The sequence below is a fragment of the Eschrichtius robustus genome, chromosome 14, assembly GCF_028021215.1.
Source record: "Eschrichtius robustus isolate mEscRob2 chromosome 14, mEscRob2.pri, whole genome shotgun sequence".
NCBI classification, from domain to species: Eukaryota; Metazoa; Chordata; class Mammalia; order Artiodactyla; family Eschrichtiidae; genus Eschrichtius; species Eschrichtius robustus.
The window spans coordinates 37,966,143-37,977,955 of record NC_090837.1 but is presented as its reverse complement, the minus strand read 5'-3'; the positions used below and the strand labels follow the sequence as shown (position 1 = coordinate 37,977,955).

The 11,813-nt window shown below is 43.9% G+C and overlaps 1 pseudogene; it reads left to right on the top strand.

Annotated features, from left to right (window-relative positions):
* The first annotated feature begins 11,621 nt into the window (after positions 1-11,621).
* Positions 11,622-11,734, top strand: LOC137777094 (U6 spliceosomal RNA; annotated as a pseudogene).
* The last annotated feature ends 79 nt before the right edge of the window (positions 11,735-11,813 follow it).

The following is an 11,813-nucleotide window of genomic DNA, read 5'->3' as shown; positions in this document are numbered from 1 at the left end:
TCCTTTCGCCCTCGGCCCCTTCTCGATCGGCTTCCCAGTGGCTTTCCCCCGGAGCTTAAGGCCGATGGCTCTCTCGATTTTGCCCAGAACCTGGTTGTTAGGAATGGCCCGGCCCCTCTCACGGTCAGCGACGACCTGTGGCTTTTCGTTGGTTTTCGTCTCCAGGTCCTTCTGCGTCATCCCTTCGCTCTGCCGGCCCTGCTGGATCCCCCTGCCCACCTCCAGGGTCACCCGGTCGTGGTGCAGCTCCTCAGTCTCCAGGTCCAGCTCGGCTGTGTTCTTGGTGACCCAATGCTGCTTGTTCTGGCCGGCGGCCCATTTCTTGGAAGCCTCCACATCTTCTCCTCTCTGAGCTGCTAGAGAGGAGGACTTGGACTTGGCCTGGGCGGCCATAGGGCCCTTTTTTTTTTTTTTTTTAATAGCTACTTTATTTATTTATTTATTTTTGGCTGTGTTGGGTCTTCGTTTCGTGCGAGGGCTTTCTCTAGTTGCGGCAAGCGGGGGCCACTCTTCATCGCGGTGCGCGGGCCTCTCACTATCGCGGCCTCTCTTGTTGCGGAGCACAGGCTCCAGACGCGCAGGCTCAGTAGTTGTGGCTCACGGGCCCAGTTGCTCCGCGGCATGTGGGATCTTCCCAGACCAGGGCTCGAACCCGTGTCCCCTGCATTGGCAGGCAGATTCTCAACCACTGTGCCACCAGGGAAGCCCAGCGCCCTTTTTGGGCCAGTCACTCTCAGCCATGGCGGGGCAGGCGGGGCAGGTGGTCCGTCCGGCGGCAACGCGACGTCCCCTTGTTGCTCGGCAGCTTCCGGCGCCCGCCGCGGCCCCGCCCCCCTAAATCTATATTTTTTAATTAACCCTAATTGTAGGGTGACCAACTGTCCCAGCTGACCTGAGACAGAAGATTTCTCAGGCTGAAGGATTTCAGTGCTAAAACCAGGACAGTCCCAGGCAAACCAGGATGGTTGGTCACCCTACCCAATGGCCTCATGTATATCATTAGATAGAGTATCTGGATTCTTTCATGCCTGAAAAATCTACATGGCTTGCCTGACTCTAGACAGTCAGCAAGCTTTTATTCATTGCTTGCTGGGGGCCAGGATCTGGAGATGATGTTGTACAATTAGTAGACAAGCATCCCTAATTGAAATATTCTGTGGTTTTCATGCCCTGTGTCTTATGCTGATAGCCCCACATGGATACATCTATTTCCAGGTTCGTGTTGCTTTTGGAGCTATTAGACTGAACTCAGCAAAGCAAGATGACCAAAATGAACCTTTCCAGTGGATTCTGTCTTGGTTGTGCTGTTGTCATCTAAGTTAGATATGATATCAAGAAACGTACAAAAACAGTTCCATGTGAAAGCAAATTAAAATGGGCCAAAGATAGATTGTAAACAGCTTGCCTGCCTTCCTGCCTACTTTCCTATAAATATTAAGTTAAATATAGTATATGCCCTAACATTGTAATTCACTTCCACGAGGATTTATTGGATGATTATCCTGGGTCAAGCCCTGTGCTAGGTGCTGGGACTACAAGAACGAATGGGAAATGGTCCTGCCCTCAGGAACCTTCCATCTAATGGGGAGAGAAACATGCATCACTTGGTCTCTATTTGCCACTGTCTCCCCCAGATCCATTCTCTCCCTCTCTCTGCCTTGCTCCACGCCTCAAGGATTGATCTCTATGAGCTGCATCTCTGGGGCTGTCTTGCTCTGTGGCTTCTGGTTGAGTTCAGCCAATGGGAGGCATTGTTTTGGGGTGAAGCTCTGGCCATTGCTCTGTGATTGCAATTCTCTCCTCCAAGCCTCCAGCACTTGCAGGGCTCCCTTAGCCAATAATCAATTTCCTTACCTCTGCCCGCTTCTGTGACTAGTCCCTTCATAAAGTTAGTTTCATGATTTCATCTGAATGTGCCTTCTGTTTCCTGTACAAACCCTGACTGATTCAATAGGTAAATAAACTACTGACTTAAAGGAGGTAAGTGAAGTAATAGAGGTATATACACAAGTAGAATGGTGTGATACAGGAGGGCATGCTCAAGAATGCCCAGAGAATGGGAATGAGTAAATGCTTCTTGATCTGAACACTGAAGGATAAATAATAAGTGGGAGAAAGACCTAGAAGGGGCAATGTCTAGCATGGAGAGAAAACTAACCAGGATGTATTCATGCAAGTGTTAGCAGGTTAGGGCAGCTGGAGCACTAAGTATAGGGAAGGCAGCAGAGGGAGATAGTGTGGAGAAATAGACTGGGTTCAGGACATGTAAGGATGTTAAGCAATTCTGTTCACTGCACACGCACACTGCCTGCCTCTCTCTCTCTCTCTCTCTCTCTCTCTCTCTCTCTCTCTCTCTCTCTCTCTCTCTCTCCTCTCTCTGCCAAACACTGTTCTAGGCACTGGAGATTCATTAGACCATAAAACAACAATCCGTGCTCTTAGGGGATCTGAAACAGGGCAGCAGTAGAGATGTAAAAGAGGGGACAAATATTGTAAAGGAAATCAAAAAGGAGGACAATGCCCAGGACAGTGCAGACAAATCTGAGATTTTTTTTTTAATTTTTAATTTTGAAATAATTATAGATTCCCAGGAGGTTACAAGGAAATGTATAGGGAAACCCCATGTACTCTTCACCCAGCCTCCTGCAATGTTCACATCTTATACAATTATAGTAAAATATCAAAACCAGGAAATTGTCATTAATATAATCACAGTGTTTTCAGATCTCATCAGTTATACACACACTCGTGTGTCTATGTAGCGCCACCACCATAATCAACACGCTCAAGCCATCATGTTACCTCTTGATAGCCACACCCATCTGCCATCCCTAACCCCTGAAAACTACTAATCTGTTCTTCATCTCTATAATTATGGTATTTCATGAATGTTACATAAATGGAATCATGTATCATGGATCCTTTGGGGATAGGCTTTTTTCACTCAGCATAATTTGCTTGTGGCTCATCTAAGTTGTGTGTATCAATATTTCACTCCTTTTTTTTGCTGAGTAGTATTCCATGGATGTACCAGTGTTTGTTCAACCCACTGAACCCACCGAAGGACATGTGGGTAGTTTCCAGTGTGGGGTTATTATGAACAAAGCTGCTTTGAAGAATTGTATACAGCCTAGATACTTTTTGAGTGAATGAATGAGATAAAATGGATAGAATGCAGTGACCAGCTGTAGGGGATGAAGCCTGACATTGTTAGTAAAAAATGAGTCCCAAAGCACGTGCAGCCACCAAGTACTACAAAAAGGGTTTATTTTGTTTCATATATGTATGTGTCTTATACATATGTATATATATACTTTATTAATAATCAAATGGTATCTTTTAAAATAAAACAATTTAAGATAAGCAAACTGTGAATTTAAAACTCTAAAGTAAAACTTGACAACATATTTATGTTGTCAAGAGACAACAGCTCTCAGTACAATCATTTTAAATATTTAAGTAAATTTTAAATGATCTTTGTTGTGATCTGGCATTTTAAAAATTCTGATATTTTACAAATTCTGTTTTGTTAGTTGCTTGAGCTCCTATTCTGCAATGTGCTATTATTATTATGCATGATTGTATCCATGCTCCTGAAAGAGTTTTAAAATTAATTATAATTTGAAGAAAGAACACTCTACCCATAGAAAGTTCAAAAATAAAAATGATGAAGGACACATTTCAGGAAAACACACATGGTATTTTACGTCACCTACTTTAGAATAATTCCAGGATAGTTTCTTTTACTTTTGTTTTTTTTATTCTACTTTTTAATGAATTTACACATAACACAAAATGTTCCCTAGTTTTTTTGCCTTCCAGAATCACAATTTCCTTCAATACTCAAATAAGGATAATTCATCCTGGCAAGTCTGTTGCCTCCTTTTGGATAAAAATCTGGCAATAACCCAAAGAGCATTCGTAAGGGCTCCTGATCTATCTACAAGATAGGTGTATAATTTCTTTGCCCATTTTAATATTTTAGGTGTGTTGCATTCTTCTAAAAATTTGCAGTCAGTACCCAAGAAGAATTCTTTTTTTCCATATAGAAAAAGTTCAGTTTGGACTTCCCTGGTGGTGCAATGGTTAAGAATCCGCCTGCCAATGCAGGGGACATGGGTTTGATCCCTGATCCGGGAAGATCTCACATGCCGTGGAGCAACTAAGCCCGTGGAGCAACTAAGCCCGTGTGCCACAACTACTGAGCCTGCGCTGTAGAGCCCACGAGCCACAGCTACTAAGCTCGTGCACCACAACTACTGAAGCCCACTCACCCTAGAACCTGTGCTCCACAACAGGAGAAGCCACTGCAGCGAGAAGCCCGCGCACCACAACAAAGAGTAGCCCCTGGGCTTCCCTGCTGGCGCAGTGGTTGAGAATCTGCCTGCCAATGCAGGGGACACAGGTTCAAGCCCTGTTCTGGGAAGATCCCACATGCCGCGGAGCAACTAGGCCCGTGAGCCACAACTACTGAGCCTGCGCGTCTGGAGCCTGTGCTCCACAACAAGAGAGGCCGCGACAGTGAGAGGCCCGCGCATCGCGATGAAGAGTGGCCCCTGCTTGCCGCAACTAGAGAAAGCCCTCGCACAGAAACGAAGACCCAACACAGCCAAAAATAAATAAATTTTTAAAAAAAAGAGTAGCCCCTGCTCGCCACAGCTAGAGAAAGCCCACGCACAGCAATGAAGACCCAACGCAGCCAAAAAATAAAAAAAAAAAAAAGTAAACGACCTTAAACAAAAAAGTCCAGTTTGCTCAGATAAGCTCAACAAGCCAGGTGATATATTCTATTATTTATATGCTCCTGTTCGTATTTTATTATTTAATTTGGACTTGCAACTACTTAGGCAGTTATGGATCAGAGGGTGAGACTGAAATGTACTATCCAACTGATAGAATGATTTATTCCTCCACAGGTCATTGGTATAGGCTACAGTTGTCATCAAATACGTATGGTATTTTACCTATCCTGTTGCCATGGAGATCAAGAACCAAATTAAAACACATTTGCCAGGGTCATAATAATGTAGCCAGAATTTAAAGAAAAACTTGATTTTCAGTTATATATAATTTTGCTTGTTTGCTCTGATGGTCTGTTGACTTCTACATGCTTTAGCTTATCAATAATAATAAAGCTTCTCGAGCCATTAACTCACATGGGTCTTGACATTCCATGAGCCCAGATACAACACATCGTCTGGCAGTCTGCTCGGGTTGGCTGCTGGATTGAAGAAGAGAGGGAAGTCTGGGATAATTCCCAACTGTCTGGATCTGGTGACAGGGATCCCATGGTAAGGCAAGCTTGAGGAGAAAAAGCTGGATTAGGAACTGTTGAGTCTGAAATCCCTGTGGGCCATGCAATCCGAGAGGCAGCCAGTAGAAGCCTGGCTATGAGTGTCTGAGGTTCCAGGTCACATCAGCCAAAGAGGGTGGCTTGGCATTTTCCCCAAGAAGAGAATCCTGGGGAATATAAACATCTAAGGCTGGGACAGAGGAAGAAGGTCAGGAAAAAGACCGAGCAGGTGTCTAATGTCTGATAAAGTGCCTGGCACACAGCCGGCACTCTGCAAATACTGTGAAAGAATACGGAACGCAGCCATGGGGATCTACAGCAGGATGGATGGGCAAACAGGCTCAGACCACTCTTACCTGCAACTAGTCAGAAATGTGCCTGGACCCAGAGGTTCGTGTAACGTGTCGACCACTCTTCTCAGATCACTTCTGGTCAGTGCTGCGTCCACGTCACGTGCCCTTGGTCTCCCTTACATGTGCCTCTTCTCCATTTCTCTGGGGTCCTGGCTCGGTTCACCCCAGGGATCTATTCCCGCCTGCCTGTGTCATCACACCCTTACGGGGGGAGCAGTATACATTGCCTCTCACAGCATAATTGCGGTTTGTTATTACCCTAAAAGACCCTCTTCCTGCGGAGGGGTTGGGATGGATGAGATAAAGGAGATTTAGAAGATGGAGAACCCAGTGAGACTAGGTGGAATTAAAAGAATGAAGGGGAAGGCGAACCCCATCCTGCTACAAATAAAAGGAGCCGTCTGAGGAGTAAGAGGAGAACCCAGAGAGAATGGCTCAGTAATACCAAAGACCAGCTGCTTTAAAAAATAGTTGCTAGTCAACTGTGCCAAATGCCACGTGGGGGACAGGAAAGGTGACAAAAAGTAAGCCGTGGATTTGGTGATCAGTAGCTCCTCGATGCGTTTATCAACAAAACTTCCCACTGGCAGAGAGAGTGAAATCCAGGCTGCAGGTCAGGAGTCATGGGAAGTGAGGGAGGGCTACACGCCCCAGGCTTTCTCATCCGGGACAGGGCATCGCTGGACACCCTTAGCGCATCACAACCCCAGCAGTCCCCCATGATTCTGCTCCTTCCCTCAGCTCACAATCCAGTCCTGCCTCCAAAATAAGTCCCAAGTCTGACCACTTCTCACTCCGCCCAAGGAGCCACCCTTGCGTGGCCATCTGTCCGAGTGATGGAAACTGCCTCCCCCATGGTTCCCCTCCCACCTGACTGTCCCATAATCGGTCCTTCACAGCGGCCACAGTGGTCTGTTAAAACCAGTCAGTCAGATCCTGTTATTAAAAATAATTGTTCATGTCTGGCCCTGCCATACTACATGATCCGCACTTTCTGCCTCTTAGCACCCTACTTCCCCTTCCTCTCGCTGCCCTCTGCCACATGTGCCTATTTTCAGTTCCTCAAATGTGCAGGGTTTGTTCCTACCCTTGCACTTGCTATTCCGTCTTTCAGGCAGGGCTTGCTTCTTGCGCATGAGCCCTGCACCCCCTGATCCCTACGGCCCCGTATTGGTTTAATGCTCCGCTGTTGGCGTCTTGAAATTCTTCATTTTTGAACCGAGGGGCCTCACCTTTCCATTTTGCACTGGGCCCTGCTCTCAGGGATCGTGTTAGATAGACGTCCCCTCCTCAGAGAGGCCTCCCTTGGCCACCCAGCCTAAAGCGGCCCCCACTTTCCAAAACACAGGCAATCCCCTTATCCCGTTTTATTTTCTTTGTAACAGCTTTCACGCTCTGATATGTTCTTGCTTAGGTACTTACTTGTGTGGTGTCCACTTTCCTCCCCCTGGAATGTAACAGGAGCTCCTACAGAGCAGGGACCATCTATTCTGTCTCCCCCCAGCGTCCGTAGAACCTCAGTGTGTGGAACACAAGGCTGCCCAACATACATTTGCTGATAAATGAGCTGTTCCAAGACGGAACTCCCTGGACGCAAGAGAAGAACCGTGCTGGGTGTCATGGAAATTCTAGAATGCATTTGGTATTTATATACATCCTGATCAATAATTAAGTTTTTGTGGTGCTGGTCTGTTCTGATAAATTCTGATTTCATGATGAGGTTAAATGGGATATAAATTCTTCATATTATATTCAAGGTTGATCTTTTTCATGAAAGATTTTGCAGTCTGGATTCAATGCCTACTTTTGCCGCCTATGTTATATGAGCCTAAAACAATCATTTTAGTTTAGTCTGAATTTTTTAAAAGAGGTTGTTGGTCTACCTTCCAATTACATTGTGCTCTATGGCTCAATAAATCATTTTCGTTTGTATTAACTAATTTGACCTGTTCAGTAACTCTATACAAGACATAAGGTGGCTGTGTTATTTTACAGATTGACTCAAACTATGTTGAAGCTTGATGAGAATACATGAACAATAATCACAGATATTTAGAGCTGGGAGTAAGAGTTGAGATTATTTCTTCCAATAATTTCTCATTTTTAGATGAGGACACAGAGAAATCCAGAGCCCACCACGAGGCAAGGATTTTGATAGAACCTGATTCTTAAATCAGTGAACTTTATACTTCACCATTGGTCCTCTCTGTTAGAGAGGTGGCCAACATTTGCCCAAAAAGAGTATTTACAGTCTACTTCAAAATTTTGCTTTTTGATGTGAATTATATCTTTAATTTTATTAAATGAATGGCTGAATAGATGAAGATAAAGAAAGAAAGAAGAAGGGAAGAAAAGGAGGGAGGGAGGGAGGAAGGAAGGAAACAGAGCTAGGGAAATTATTACTATTGTTACTGAACCAGGTTCATTTTGCCTGACACTCAGCAAGCCAAAACACTGAGTTGCCAAGTTTTGCAGCAAAGAGAAGGTTTATTCACAAGGCAGTCAAGTGAGGAGATGGGAGAACAAGTCTCAGACCATCCTCCCCCTTTGGGGTGCAAAGGCCTTGGGGTATTTGGGAGGTAAAGAATAAAGAAGCAGGATGGTCTGAGGGGTAAGGAACGTGGGGAGCATGAGGGAAGTGCTTGGGAAAAGGTGTGGTAATCGTCATCGCTCTATGAAGGCCTCTGCACATTCAAAACTGGACGTGCTTAACATGGTCTGAGGGTGGAGTTTTTGGCCCTCTGACATCAAAACATCACTGACTGGACACTCACGCATGCCCGGTTGGAGGGTTGGTGGTCCTAACCAGTGTTAACCACTTCAGCTTGGTCCTATCCAGCTCATCTCCAACTAGACACAGCTGACTCCAAGTCCCTGGAAAATAACTTGGACAAACATCTTATTGCTTCGGCTGCCTGCTGCTTGGAGGATGTGCAAGTCTTAAAATGACCTTGATTAGCGAAGGCAGGTAAAATGGATTTGACTAATAATTACCCACGGTTTAATTATAATCTACATAAATCATTTATTTGGATCTTTATGCTCTTGTCTTTTACTTACTTCTCTTATGCATTCCCTCCTTGATTTTTTTTTTTTTTTTTTTTTTGGTGGGAAGGGGAGGGACTTCTGCCAGAGTAACACTCCCTCCCAAGTGGGAGTGGGTTATTTGACACACGGGAGAATCCAAGTTGTGGCGAAAGCATTAAGGCTTCACTCTCTTTCCTCCCCTTTCCGACCTCACTGGTGGAAGACAGCAAATCCCAGCTTATCCACAGGACACGTGCAGGGCTGCCGGGTTACACAGCTCCAGGGACCACAGACATTGTATCCTGGAGTTGGGCTCCACAGAGGAAACGGCACAAGTGGCACAGGCTTCCTGGCCTGCTCTGTGCCAAGTAGTTACCTGAAGGGAAGCCCAGAGGTTGTCTGGCTATGCCAGTGGCGGGATGGGCTGATCTAATCAGGGGTGACATAGTAACAAGTCCATTATGGGCACACATGTAAGATGCTCTGTCCAAGCCCGAACTTACCAACAATAAACCTGACATTTTGAAGTCCATCTGTCTGACTTCTCTATTTCTCAGTTAATACCCTGTGCCTCTTTTTGTTCTCCTTCTTAATTAAGATGACCTTGCTTCTAGGTGTTCTTAGTTACTGATTAGCTATAATATTTTACAACCCACTTAAATCTTGAACATAATGATGTCATAATTATGAAAGTAACCAGATTCACATGAAGTGTTGCCTAATCTTAAGAACAAAATGGCATCTGTGAAAACAGCTGAAACAATTAGAGAAAGAAAGTTTTTGGAAGCTTCAGGATATTTTAAAATTAATTAGTACTAGTTAGCAATAAAGTTCTCTTCTCGGAAATTACACTTAAAGGGGGAACATGGAATACAGAAAAAATCTACCACTAGAGAATGAACCACCAGTCTTCCTAAACATTGGTTCCACTTTCAACAAAATGTGGGTTGTTGAAAAAGAGCATGTAGATGCCAGCCAGGACTTCAAATGGGTCCAAACTTGGACAAGAGCAAACTAACAAGAAAGGTTCTCAGGGTCAGAGTTTGCACTGATACTGCACAATTTCTTATGATTGACTTTCCCAGAACTGTGCTCTCCTCTTCCTGAGAAAAATACCCAAAGTACTGCTTCTTCCTTTGGCCAACCAATCACCTCTCAGGATAGGACACGTCTGTTTGTAGGTGTGGATTGTAGTTGCTCAAAAATGACGTGAGGCTTCTTAAAACAATAATAGGTCGTTTTGCTTTGAGCTGATCTGTTTTCCAACAGAGCTAAGAGGTTTTCCACTAAAACAGAGAATTAGCAGGTAGTCAAAACAGCTGAAATGAGGTGTAGGCAGGACTTCACGTGTGTCCTGTAATTGCCCATCCCTGTGTCCAAGCGGAGCAGAGATAAACTCCAGACTGCAGGTTGCTCAGACACAAGGGTCAACTTCTAAGGGCCCCGAAAGGCAGGTGAACCAGTTCAGAACAGTCAGTGTGACCTGCTTAGAAAGTACTGAGCATCTAATAAGTATTGATTGGCTAATCCCTCAAAACTTGCAAAGGGGGCCCAAGACAATCTTGAGATTTCAGTAGCCAGAGAGACCCAGGCAACACCTGGCTATGGTGACTCTCTAAATTGCTTATTTATTTATTTATTTATTTATTTATTTATTTATTTATTATTTATGGCTGTGTTGGGTCTTCGTTTCTGTGCGAGGGCTTTCTCTAGTTGTGGCAAGTGGGGGCCACTCTTCATCGCGGTGTGCGGGCCTCTCACTATCGCGGCCTCTCTTGTTGCGGAGCACAGGCTCCAGACGCGCAGGCTCAGTAGTTGTGGCTCACGGGCCTAGTTGCTCCGCAGCATATGGGCTCTTCTCAGACCAGGGCTCGAACCCGTGTCCCCTGCATTGGCAGGCAGATTCTCAACCACTGCGCCACCAGGGAAGCCCTCTAAATTGCTTTTAAATGAATCATTAGCTGAATTTTCAGTTCAGCTAATTAATTATCAAATTGTAGTAAAATACTTATATGCTAAATGTTATCACTTTAGTTAAAATGTGTTTGCATATATTTTTTAAAATGCCAAACGACTATGTAAATAATCTTCAAAATGTTTTTAAATTAATTTTTATTGGAGTATAGTTGATTTACAATGTTGTGTTAGTTTTTGCTGTACAGCAAAGTGAATCAGTTATACATATATGTATATCTACTCTTTTTTAGACTCTATTTCCATATAGGTCATTATAGAGTATTGAGTAGAGTTCCCTGTGCTATATAGTAGGTCCTTATTAGTTATCTCAAAATGTTTTAACTAAGCATTTACTTTATTTCATATTGTTGCTTATGCTTTCAATCAAAGAAATTTGTTTGGCCTATAAAAGAATATACATAGAATAAATTTCAATTTTATTTATTTATTTTATTATATTATTATTATTATTATTTGGCTGCGTCCAGTCTTATTTGCAGCATGTGGGATCTTTCGTTGCAGCAGGCAGGCTCTCTTGTTGTGGTACGCAGGCTCCAGAGCATGTGGGCTCAGTAGGTGTGGCGGGCAGGCTTAGTTGCCCAACCAAGGATTGAACCTGCATCCTCTGCATTGGAAGGCGGATTCTTGACCACTAGACCATCAGAGAAGTCCCATAAATTTCAAATTAAAATATATATATATATATATATTTTTTTTTTAATTAATTAATTAATTTATTTTTTTTAAGGCTTTAATGAGTCCTATCAAAACATATTTGTGGGGACTTCCCTGGCAGTCCAGTGGTTAAGACTTCGCCTTCCGGGGGTGTGGGTTCAATCCCTGATCAGGGAGCTAAGATCCCACATGCCTCACGAGACATGCCTCGAGGCCAAAAAGCCAAAACATAAAACAGAAGCAATATTGTAACAAATTCAATAAAGACTTTAAAAATGATCCACATCAAAAAAATGTTAAAAAAAAAAAAAATTTGTGTGTGCTCACTTCGGCAGCACATACAAATACTAAAATTGGAACGATACAGAGAAGATTAGCTTGGCCCCTGCACGAGGGTGACATGCAAATTCATGAAGCATTCCATATTTAAAAAAAAAAAAAGTTTGTGTAAGATAAAGTAACTCAAGGTCATTGTTCCTGATCGTGTAGACAGCCCGCCCTCTAGTGTT